Genomic DNA, 13,418 nt, shown 5'->3' on the forward strand with positions numbered 1-13,418 from the left:
GGTTTGATTGATATCTTTGCTTTATTCCAAAAAATAAAAGAAATGCCTAAATGCTAAGTTTTGTTTTTTGGATGGATTTTTTAAAGGGTCCCCATTTATTAACATAATATTAACTACTATCATTAATAAATGGGGGAATGTTGAATAGCACAATAATTGGCAATTCACTTGGAAGAACCTGTTATCTCTGAGATTTTTTTGAAATTTCTAAAATTTCCAAAATAAAGATAGTTTTGAACATAAAATAAGTTACATGGAATATAAAGTAAGTAATACTACTCTTTATTAATAAAACAACATCTACTTAACTATCATTCTTTTGATTATTATTTTCTCATAAAAATTCACTTTGTCTACATCAGTCTTTACTTGGTTTTTAAAGATAAAATCGAGTCTCTCCTCAGAACAATTTTTGGTATACTCAGTTGTCGTAGGTAGAGCCTCTGCTACCAACAGGCGTTCATAGCCTCGACAAGTTTACCTCTTAACCAACAATGATTCAATATCCCACATAAATCAAAATGCAATCTTAAAGAAAAGCTCAAAATTATACTTATTGCTTTCTTTATTTTCTGAAGTAATTCATTATTCCTTCAGCTCTTCACCTTTTATCTCTTAAAGGACAATGCCTTGGTATGGTGACCAACATTGACAATACCATTCACTTGATTTGTAACTTAATTGAACAATTTGGCTCGTGATGAGACCCCTTTATTTTTTATTAATATAATCTTAAGCCATTACCCTGTTTTGATATGCAGTATTGGTAATGTCAGTTAGTTATAATCTTATGATCATGGTAAGTCAGCTCTTGATGAGACCTCTTATCCTTTAAGTTTAAGTATATTTTAGAATTAGTTTAAGTATGTTATTGATATTTTTCTAGACTAATGTAAAGGAAAAGTTTCTTTCTTAAAGCTAAGTTTCATCAAAATTCAAATAATTTAGGCAGAAAACAGGTAGTTTAAGAGGGAGAGAACTTAACTATATATTTCATATGTGAAGATTACTTTCATAACAATCTTTACTTACACAAGCGAAAAGTCAAAATTAAAAAGAGACTATCCTTTGTAAAACCAAAATTAAATGCTTTTCAATTCATATTATTATTTCTAAAAGAAAATTTAACTAAAGGCAATAATATACAGTGAACAAAAGAGATAATTTCTATGGAAACTATTTCTTTAGAACCTACCCATTAACAAGTAAAGATTCTCTTTTACCTGATAAATCTTGTAACAGGAAATCTGATGGACCTATTTGTTCCACAATTTTAAATGGGCCAAGCCACATTGTTTGGAACTTGGTATGCTTTCCTTTCTCTTTGTGGGATTTATCCCATTTTAATCCTAGGTCTCTGAGTTGAAAAGAATTTGAAGTTATAGAATTTGAATCAAAGGAGGCTTTGGCTAACTGTTGATGATGTGCATGTGTGGTGCTAGCTTTTTCTCTTTCCTCTTCAAGCTTAAGAATTTGTAATTGTCTAACCTTCATAGATGAGGAAGGAGCTTCTTCAATAAACTAAAGTAAGGATAAGGAGGGAATAGCTATGTTTGTTGGAAAGATTGCTTCTTTCCCATAGACCAAATTAAAAGGAGAAGTGCCAAGGGAGGCTTTCTAAGTTATTCGATCTGCCCATAGAGCAAACACTAAAGACTTATTCCAGTTCTTTCAGCTTTGGTCAACAGTTCATTTAATAATCCAGATGAGATTTTTTTTTGTGGATTCGGCTAACCCATTTCCTTGCGGATAGTAATTGGTAGAATACTTAAGCTTAAAACCTCTTTTAAGAGAAAACTCTATCATAGCATTGCTTGAAAAATAAGATGCATTATCAAACATCAAAGTAGATGGTAGGCCAAACCTGGTGATGATAAATTGATCTATAAATTCAATAATGTTTTCTAAATTGGCTACCTTTAGTGGAATTTCTTCTACCCATTTGGTGAAATAATCAGTGGTTGTAAGGATATACCTATGTTGTTTAGAAGAATGAGGAATGATCTCACCTATTACATCCAATCCCCATTTTTCAAATGGTTAATCAATGTTGACTCGTTGTAATGGTAATGTGGGTTTCCTCTATCTTCTAGCAGTTGTTTGACAAATCTTACATTTCCTTACATAATTGTGTGCATCTTTGAAGAACGTTGGCCAATAATAGCCAACATGCAAGATTTTATGTGTTGTAGTATCACCTCCAAAGTGACCACCAGCTGGTCCATCATGAAGTTCCTGCAACACCTTCTCTGCCTCAGATTTTTCAAGACATCTAAGTAAAATAGAATCATAATTTATTCTAAACAACACATCTTTGACAATTTGATATTGCCTAGCTTTTAATCTCAAGGCTCTTTTCTTTGTGTAATTTAATTGGGTTGGGGCATATCCATTTTTCAAGTAAAATATGATATCAGCATACCTTGATTCTGTGTCGTTAAGGCTTACCTCATAGATTTGTACATCGTCACCTGAATGATGCAATTCTGATAGATTCGATGCTCCTACCAGCATTTTTCAAAAACCTTGACCTTTTACAATTTTCGTTGGTTTAATTTCTATGTCATATTCTTGTATGGATGTCACCCAACTCACTCTCTTTTCACCTACATCCCTTTGTATTAAAATATTTCTTACTACTTAGAATGGTACTATTACTTTAGTGTGGGTTTTAAGGAGAAAATGTCTGAAGTGTTTTATTGACTTGCAAATAACAAAATCTTGTTTTCAACATCTGAGTAATTTAATTCAGCTCCCTGCAAATTGGAGCTAAAGAAAGAGATTGGGGCTTCAACTTTTTCTTGATTTACTTGTGTCAATATGGCTACATATGATTTCTCAGAAGCGAAAGTATATAGAATGAAATGATTTGAGAAATTTGGCGTTGATAAAGATGGGGTGTTTATGATTGCTTGTTTTATCAAGCTAAAAGCTTCATGTTCCGAATGTCCCCATTTAAACAGAGAATTTTTCTTTATCATGGGTTGAATAGGTAAAACAATTCTTAGCAGGCTTTCTTAGCACTCTATCATCTATTGGCACTTCTTATAATACATTTTCACTCCCTCCTTAGAACACCTATAACTTTTTAACACTCCCTATCACACACTCATATTCATTCATTTACATGTAATTGAAATGAGTCCTCCCTTGTGTTTCCTTGGCAATCCCTAGCATGTGTTGGCGCCACATCCTAGAACCTAGCACACCTTGGCATGCCTTAGGACTTGGCATGTCTTGACATGCCTAACATTCCTTGGAACTTTCTAACATGTGTTAGCACTTCCTAAAATTCCCTGCACACCTCGACACTCCCTAGTTTTCATTCCCTCATAGATAGCCTTACTTTTTCTGTGACTTGGGAACCCAACCAATTCATTGAAAAAATAGTGTTGTACCTAGACCAAAGTCTCCCTTTGTTTGAAACTGATTTTCCATCCTCTTATCAAAATTGTAGGCTTTCCTCCTACAAGTCCTAATATGAGATTCTCCTAACACACTTCGTCCATGGGACACCAATTATCACTGAGACTCCCTGGAATCATCTCTTATTCATTCATTTCCATACACTTTGACCTAGTTTTCCATTGTAATTCCACAATACTCCCAAACACTCCTCAACATGCATTGACACTATCTGGCATATGTCAGCATGCCTTTTCATTCATTGGCACTCCATGTCACTCCTTAATTATCATTCCCTCATAATTACCCTTATTTTTTTTAGACTTAGAAACCTGACCAAATCCTACCTTGACTACAACAACTTTAGCAAGTTACATTTTCTACAAATATACTATGCCTTGTTCCCCTCATGGCCTATAACTCATCTTAGGTTTCTCATGTCAAATCTTAACTCATCCCACTTAACACGTTACCAAGTCAAGGCTCACATCCAACAGTGACCATAAAAAAACTAAGCAACATAGTTTACATCTTCACATGCCATAACATCTGGCATGTATAACAATCCATTGGCACTACATGGCACACATTATCATCCCCTGCATTCCTTGGCATGATTTGGCACTCCTTAACAGACCCTACCACTCTCTAACATGCCTTGACACTCTAGCAAGCCTTAGCACTACCTAGCATATAACCTTATCACTCCCTCCTTAACAAAATTGGAACTTGCTGACACTCCCTATCACACACTCTTATCCATTCATTTCCATGCATTTTGAACTAGTTCTCCCTTGTGTTCTCGTGGCACTCCCTGACACACATTGGCACACCCTAGGACTTGGAACATCTTGGCATGACACCCTGGCACTCTATCATTCCTTGGAACCACCTAGCATACCTTGTCACTCCCTCCTTAGCACACCTAGAATTCACTGACAAGCCCTGTCACGCACTCTTATTCATTCATTTCCCTGTATTTGAAACTAGTTCTCCCTTATTTTTCCCTGACACTCCATAACTCTCCCTAGCATGCATTGGAACACCTTAGAACCTAGCACATCTTGGCATGTTTCCCTAGCCTCTAGAATGTCTTAGCACTACCTAGCATACCTTGTCACTCCCTCCTTAGCACACTCTGAAATCACTAACACTTCCTATCACAAACTCTTAATCATTCGTTTGCATGCATTATTTTCACCTAGTGCTCCCTTGTGTTTCCCTAGCACTCCCTAACACCTCCTAGCACTATTTGGCACACCTTGGCACCTAGAACATATTGGTTGCATGTGCTCTGGCATGCTAAAATGACTTAGCACTACTTAGCATACCATGTCACTCCCGTCTTACCACACTTGGAACTCATTGACACTCCCTGTCACACTCTTATTCATTCATTTCCATGCATTTTGGCCTAGTGCTCCCTTGTGTTTCCCTAGCACTCGCTAAAACTCAACACACATTGGCACACCTAACTTCAATGAATTTCACTAACAATCAATCCAAAAACCCTTCCATAGTCTTTCTAGTTACTTGTTCTTCACTAAGAGATTAGGGCTAAGTTTATTGTATAGTGTTTAGTGTGAAAATATTACTAGATGTTTTTGTCACATTAGTTGGAAGGTGGCTAAGCCACAAGCATGACGTAAGGTTCCTAAATCTTGGATTGCAAAACTAACCAACAAATATATGACTATAAGATCTTTAGGAAATTTTAGTTCTCTAAAGATATTCATGGTTGTGATTTTCCCATTGCACTAGACCTAAGAACTCGATTATTAGTTAGATGCAGAGAAGTGTTAGTTTGATGGAGTAAATGTCAAATGTATAATTCAACAACATGATGGAGGCTTACCTCTGACATCAGAATTCAGATTGTTATCTTCATGGTGCAAACCCCATGATGTCCAAGGATGACACCCTCCTTGCAACAACACCCTTCAAGTATTTACCCATTGACTTCCTTGCCTTTGATTTCCCTCTCCTCATCATGTTCACTCTCAGTTCCTTCTCCCTTACTCTCCTCTCATTGTGCTCTCTTTCTTCCTATTCTCCTTATCCCAATTTCTCTTTTCTTTCTACTTCTCACTTCATCCTTCTGGTTAGTTAGGGCTTGGCTAAATGGATTTTCCCTTTCCTGCCATTTTTCCTCCCATTTTCTCCCCATCTGTCATTTTCCCTCTTCCTAGGTCTGTTCTAGAATCGAAAAGTTTTTAGGGAGGAGAAAAATCCATTCATCTATGCTAATAGGTTGCAAAATATCTCCCCACCCTCATTGACTACATCAAGGCCAGTAAATATTATGCCTGTGAGTGTCTGTGAGTCTCTTCTTATGTCTTGCGTCGAATTATTTTTGCTCTTTCAATGATATGAGTCGAGATATATGGTCTTTAACCCCCACATTGATAGACTTCCTTATACTTGTATCATGCCCCTGGTATAAAGACATGTGTATAGGTTATTATGGTATATGTTGAACTTTCCTATTACCGTCACCTTGAAGTCATTGAGGTTCCATCTAACTGCCCCAGTTAATACAAGGTTCATTGAGTTAGAAAAATGTGCGATCAATAATTATAAGTGGTTACCTTAAGGAAGGGCCATTGGTTGAAGTCTCATAAATGGAGATTGGGTCGATGGTTAGGGTTTGATTCAGTTAGAAACTATTCACTATTATATTTGTGGGCGTAGAGTAATTATGATCTTCCCCATGTACACAAGGATAACTGAGAAGTGTTTCCCATAATCATGCAAGTGGAACTTCAACATGTACATCAGAGTAACCACTAAATATTTATCATATTTATACAATGCAAGGTGATAGGAAAATATTTACATTATATTCGTGAATGTACTAATATCGGGACCATTAGCATCATCTACATATTTACCACAAGACGAGAGTCGTTACAACCGCTTAAAAATAGTTACAAGGCCTTCCTCTTTTGCAACTCCTTGACCACAAGGGTTTAATTGAAAAACACATAGTTCCTTTAAAGATTTGTAGGTTGAGGAAACCACTTCAAGCCCTTGAACTTAAAGATAATCAAATATTTGTAATTTGTTACAATAATAAGTCCATTATGCACACTCCTCATCTTAGAGTTGGGTAGAGAGGGAGAATGCTTGATTGATGCCAACCTTGTAAATGAACAACTTTTCCTACTCATTGGTTGTACTCTCCACCACTAGTTGACACCACTAAAACACACCAAAATTCCAAGATATCCATAAGCTATGCCCTACACCCAAGGTCTTATACTACACCTCCAGAAAATGTACCTTCAACTTTAGATGTCCCAAAATAGTAATATCCTAACCCAATATAGCCTATTTGTTAGATTTTTGTAACTTTCTCCTTAACTAACACTTGTTTTTAACTATTTAATCCACTTACCATATACTCTCTCTTGTTTGCACCCACCTAGTATACAAGAACACTTATGTTTTTAATACGACCAAGTTAAGAGCACGTGTTTCATTTTCAAATTCCAAAAGTATAACATGTCTATCTCTATAAACTAACAACAAAATCATTGCATAAAAAAGGTAAGCTTAAAATTAAATTAAAATAAGATTATTATTATTATGATAAATACAACAAATATGGAAAAAATGTTTTCAAACACAACCATAAAAAAAAAAAGTGTTAGTTTGTCAAATACAACTACAAACTTATTAAGCCAGCCTAGATTTATCTTAACCCGGATCTATCAAGCGTCGAGAATGATCCAATCTCTCAATCTGAAAACCTCTTTTTGGCGCTTGATAGATCCAGGTTAAGATGGATCTAGGATGGTTATATAATACTATATAATATCTATATTTTTATCTCTGTGTCTCTTTCTTATTCCCTCTCTCTATCTCACCCCCCAAACATACACACTCTCTCTCCATGTCTATCTCTCTCTCCCTCCCTCTTCCTCTCTGCCTCTCTCTCTTCCCTCTATATCTCCTCTCTCCATTGCTCCCTTATCACTCCCTCTCTCTCTCTACCTTTCTCCCTCTATGTCTTTCTTCCTCCTTCCCTCTCTCTCCCCCTCCAAATTCATCTCTCTCTCCTCTCTCTTAGTCCTCTCTCTCCCTTTCTCTCTCACCTCCTTCTGTCCTCCCCATCACACACTCTCTCTCTCTTTCCCTTCTCTCCATATATTTATCCCCACCTATTCTCTCTCTTTCCCTTCTCTCCATATATTTATCCCCACCTATTCTCTCTCTTCCCTCCTCTCTTCTCTCCATCTCTCTATATCCATCTATCTCTTGTCACTCCCTCTCTCTCCACCTCTATCTCCCTATGCCTTAGTTCTTTCCTCCCTCTCTCTCACCCTCCAACTCCATATCTCTCTCTCCCCCCCTCTCTTCTTCTCTCTCTCCCCCTCCAACTCCATATCTCTCTTCCCCCCCTCTCTTCTTCTCTCTCTCCCCTCTCTCTTCCTACCTCCTTCTCTCTGTCTCCCCCCATCACTCTCTCACTCTCTCTTTCTCTCTCTCTCTCTCCACCCTCCATATTTGTCACTATCTCACTCCCCCTCTCTTCCCTTCACTTTGCTTACTATCATCACTTGGATCCTCAGTTAAGATAGATCTATGTTGGTTCTTAATAATATTTGTATTATATAAATTTCACATCTTTAAATATAAAAGTATTCTCAATTTTATTTTTATTAAAACCTTGACTTAATTTATATGGGAATAATTTTAGTAGTCCCGAGGATAGAGGGTTTATCTATATCTCAAAACTAATTACAACCCTTTTCCTATTAGCTTCAAATAAAAAATGTTATAAATTTAAATTAACTTAAAATATTTTTATTGTGAAATAAGTTATGGTTTTTGGGCATGTGGTATTGATAAGACATGGTATTGGCCCATGGTATTGTAACAATTCCTATTTACAAGTTAATAATATCCATGGTAAAGTGGGGGTGAATATTGATGGTTAAGAATCTTGTCATATATTTATAAAATATTTAGATTGTGAAATAAGATATGATTTTTTGGCATGTGGTATTGATAAGCCATGGTATTAGCCCATGCTATTATAACAAATCCTATTCAAAAGTTCATAATATCAATGACAAAGCAGGGGTGAATATCCATGATTAAGAATCATGTCATATTGTTATAAAATATTTTGATTTTGAAATAAGTTATGTTTTTTGGGCATGTGGTATTGAAAAGATATGGTATTGGCCCATGGTATTGTAACAAAGTCTATTTACAAGTTAATAATATCCATGGTAAAGTGAGAATGAATATCCATGGTTAAGAATCTTTTCATATTGTTATAAAATATTTTGATTTTGAAATAAGTTACGTTTTTAGAGCATGTGGTATTTATAAGCCATAGTATTGGCCCATTGTATTATAACAAAGCCAAATTTTTACAAGTTAATAATATCCATTGTAAAGTGGGGGATGAATATCCATGGTTAAGAATCTTGTCATATTGCTATAAAATATTTTGGTTGTGAAATATGTTATGGTTTTTGGGCTTGAGGTATTGATAAGCCATGGTATTGGCTCATGGTATTGTAACAAAACCCATTCACAAACAAAGCCCATTCACAAGTTAATAGCAAAATCAAAATATAATAAATTGAATTTTATTATTTTTATTATTAATTGAGCCAACATTTAGATTTTTGCACTCATTCCCATACTTTTGACTTTTATTATTATTATTACTATTATTATTTAACTACGTCCATATTTAAAATTGTTTACATACTTACCTTACACCTACACATCCACTCTATACTCTATAAATATTGTATTTATTGTTTTTTAGGGAGGAAAATTTTAACATTTAAAAAAAAATTCAACCTTAATTTTGATGGAACAAAGCCCTCCCAATTCCAATCTTCATTTACGTTCTAAAACAGGTAGTATATTTTCACTTTTCATATAAGGGCAGAGGGAAAACGAGTAGCATATTTTCACTTTTCACTACGTGGGAGGGAACACGAGAATAAAGAGAGTTATGAATTAAGGTTTTAATAGTAGCAGACTGATATCGAACCCCACCATTGGATCTTCAGTCCATTAATGGCTCCTAGGTATGTTTCATTTCTAATTTCTAACCTCTCTGCATTTCCACCCCACTTTTAGTCTTCTTCCAGCTAAGGAGGAGTACACACACCTCAGATCTTTAGTTCAAAATTCACTATTTTTTTCATCCTTGCTTTTAAGTCTATGCTTTAATCTCTATGTAGCACTTTGTTACGATGGAATTGGCATTTGATGACTTTGGGAGGAAATTTATCATAATAAAGAAGCAAGGGCAGAAGACCCAAATGAATGAGAGGCATAGATTTTCAAAATTTCTAACATTGTGGTCATCAGTGCCATTTTGAGAATACGGCCCACCTCAGTGGATTCTAATGGAATAAAAATGATGCTCTAGAACCCCTACGGTGATGTCATCATCAGTAAGATCCTATTCCTTTTATTCATTCTCTATTTTTGGATCAGTGAAACCGCCCTTAAATTATGAAAATTAGTAGAATTTACTTTAAAACTTGTATGATTCATAACTAAAAATTACTTAAATTTTCTGTAAAGACTGAAATAAGCCAATACTTTGCGATCTACTAACTCTTTCTCACAAACTCTGAGGCCCACCAAGCTACCTGCTCTACATATGTCGATGTCTGCCTACTAAAGCTCTTAAAATTGGATCTACTTACTCTTTCTCACAAAATCTGAGGCCCACCGAGCTAGATGCTCTACATATGTCGATGCCTACCTACTAAAGCTCTTAAAATTGGTGAATGCATTCAGATGTTGTTTGGATCATTGGACATCTAATGTGCATTAAGGGAATTTCAACCCCTAGATTTGTATGTGCCATATTCCATCATGTTGGTTCCATTTATAGGTGCATGTCAGTTTTAATTGTGGGTAGAGCTTGACACAATCATTTTGGTTAGATTTCAAGAACTTGTTATTTATAGTAGTTCTCCTATTTTATAGGAGCTAGATTTCCAGGGCCTGTATGTCAAACATAGCTACATGGTATTGGTCCATGCATGTAATATACTCAATAAATTATGTGCACTTTGAGGATGTGGTACTTCAATTTACCACCCAATTTCACACAAAAATTAAACCCAAATTCACATAAATTTACAAAGTAACTGAATAATTCACACAAAAACTGAACCCAAATTCACACAAATTTGCTAAGTAACTGAAGTGAATTATTTTTGTTATTAACTATTTACTATTGGCAGGAATGAAAGTATAGATTTATGCAATCTAAATGCACACAACCATTCCATTATTCATGAACCCATAAATCACAAATGTGGCTAAAACAATAGTTAGAGAGGCAAACTAATAATTAATTCGACCATGAAATAAACCGTAAAAAAATTAGTAATAATTCAATACAATTCATATATACATTTAGGAATACTTGTTCAACAATTAGTTGCAGAAGAGGGAAGTAAGATCACAACCATATAACCGAAGATCAATCACAGTTCATATTTTACTCGATCACTCGCTTCATCATTGACATTAGCACTATTTCACTTGATCACAGGATCCATTGTTAGTAAGATATTTGTTTGACAATAGGCCACACATAAGGGTATGCAGGCGCATTGTCTTACTATCCATAAGAAACCTTGAAATATAATCTCTTCATGAGTATAATTGATGGCCTTTACTAAATTGGAGCTAAGCAATTGCTAAATTGAGGATTAATTTTTGCAAAGGATAGTGAGTAATTTCACTACTTTTTTTATAAATATTCCTCCTAAACATGTAGTTGTTCATGGATGATATGTACAGACAAAACAACATGAAGCACTTCTTGTCTTCAAATTATTGTTTCTCAAGTCTATGCTTTGAACAAGACATAATAGCTCTTTTGACAATAAAAAAAAACGCTTAATACTTGGTGAATAATCTGAAGAAGTGCCTTAGTGTTTTTGTTCACAAACTTATCGACAAGAATAAGAAAGTGAAAGAGAGCTATAAAATTGGTTAGAACATAGATTTTCTACTGATCACTAGATCCATAACTAATGATCCCATAGTGATAGTAGATAATCATTCCTTCAAATAATGATGCTCATATTTCTCGGGTTATTTTGTTTTATTCCACCTTCCATGGTGTTGGCCTGTAATGTGGAAGAATTTTTTTGATGAAGGCTGCTAAATTAACCCAGCAACTTCATAGGGCTCCAATTGACGTTCTTATGTCCAGCTTCTAATTTCTAGCCTTTAAGCTCTCTAGCAATGGTATATATATTGATGGGCCTTTCCGGACTATCTATATAAACAAATGATCTTTCACTAGATAGACAACAGAGTTAGCAGCTTGAATTTTTGTATCAGATTTTCATCTTAAAAGAGAGTCCTCTAGTTCTTTTCTCAGGGTTCCTTGTTTCCCTTCATGTTCACTTCCATCATTTAATTTGGCTATAATTTTTCTCGGCTGGGTTGTTTCTATGTCTTCAATGTTGTAGTATTTGTTCTCAACATCTTTGTAATGTTTGCATTTCTTCGATATATGCTTCTCTAATTCACGTCCACTCCTCCACATACTATGCTTTTTCTCTTTTTACAACCAGGTTCTAGACATCATCTTATTGATTCTCATCTTAAAGCTACTTCTCTCCCCTGAATCTCCTTTGTTGGATTTACAACAGAGGGAGAAAAAAATATGCTTTGTTGGATTTGCCTCACTACAGGTTCTTCCTGCTATAATACCAACTGATGGTTTCTAGAAAATGCAAAACCTGCACAAATGCACACCAATTTGTTGTAGGTAGATAAGAAATAAAATTTACTACCCATCTTAGTGGGTGGTGTCAATCACAATCAATGTAATTTGCTAAACAGAGGCCAAACAATTCCACAAGACAATTTTATCATTAAACTTGTATTATAACATTCAAGTAAATTAGCAAAATAATAGTGATTCTACTCAATTACATTCACTCTACAGCAAAAAATGATCCTCGTGCATGGATTAAGAAAGGGTAAATAAAAGGAAATACTATGTTTCTCATAGAACAATGGGTTTCATGGTTTCTTGTTTAGGCAAAGATTCCATGCTAGTTCTTTTTCCAGGAGTTTACCCTTCTTACTACTCGGTGATTATTCCTTAACAATCTCCTTCATTTTTAGTGGAGTGATCTTCCTCAATTGCCTAGTGATATGCCTCAACTGATCCAAGGATCTTCTTGCCCAATGATTCTGCTCAATTTCAATTGTGGAGAATACATAAGCCCTCTATAGTAACATCATCAGATGTGAGTACCAAATACATGACATTTTCATTCTCGAGCAGAGCTTTGGAAGCAATTGCCCCTTCCACCAGAGCTATAATTTGGCTCCGCTTCAGAGATATGCCGAGGGAATAACCAACATCCAACTTTTTCTTTCCTAGCCTTGTATTTTCCATGGCGATGGCCTTGTTGGACTGACCACAGTATCTTTGAGTGATTTTCCACCAACGGTACAAAGAGGGCTCTAGGGTCTTGCATGTTTCTAAGGACTAAACAAAATCTTCCACAATGGAATGCTGAGCAAGGCTGAATCTGCCATACCAAATCAGATGAAAATCCATAGTAGGACTACTAGTGAGCAGGGGAACATTGTGATAAGTTGAAACAAGGGGTTGTTATTCAACCAATACGGAGGAACAAAAATCAATCAGAAGAAGTAGACATACAATAAACTTAAACCCTCCCATTCTGAAAAGCAAAGAAACCCTACAAACCCTAGGGATGCTGGGTTTTTCCTCACAGACAAGAAACCCCTAAATTTTTTCTCCCTCCTTTGTTGGATTTTCCTCACCACAGGTTCTTCCTGCTTTAATACTAATCGATGGGTGTTGGAAAATGAAAAACCTGCACAAATGCATACTAATATGTTGTAGGTAGATAAGAAATAAAATTTACTACCCATCTCAGTGGATGGTGTCAATCACAATCAATGTACTTCACTAAACAAAATCCAAAAATTCCACATGAGGATTTTATCATTGAAATTGT

Source organism: Pinus tabuliformis, chromosome X (genome assembly GCF_031772625.1).
Source record: "Pinus tabuliformis cultivar Carrire ecotype Pingquan chromosome X, CPIR1, whole genome shotgun sequence".
In the NCBI taxonomy this organism is placed as follows: domain Eukaryota; kingdom Viridiplantae; phylum Streptophyta; class Pinopsida; order Pinales; family Pinaceae; genus Pinus; species Pinus tabuliformis.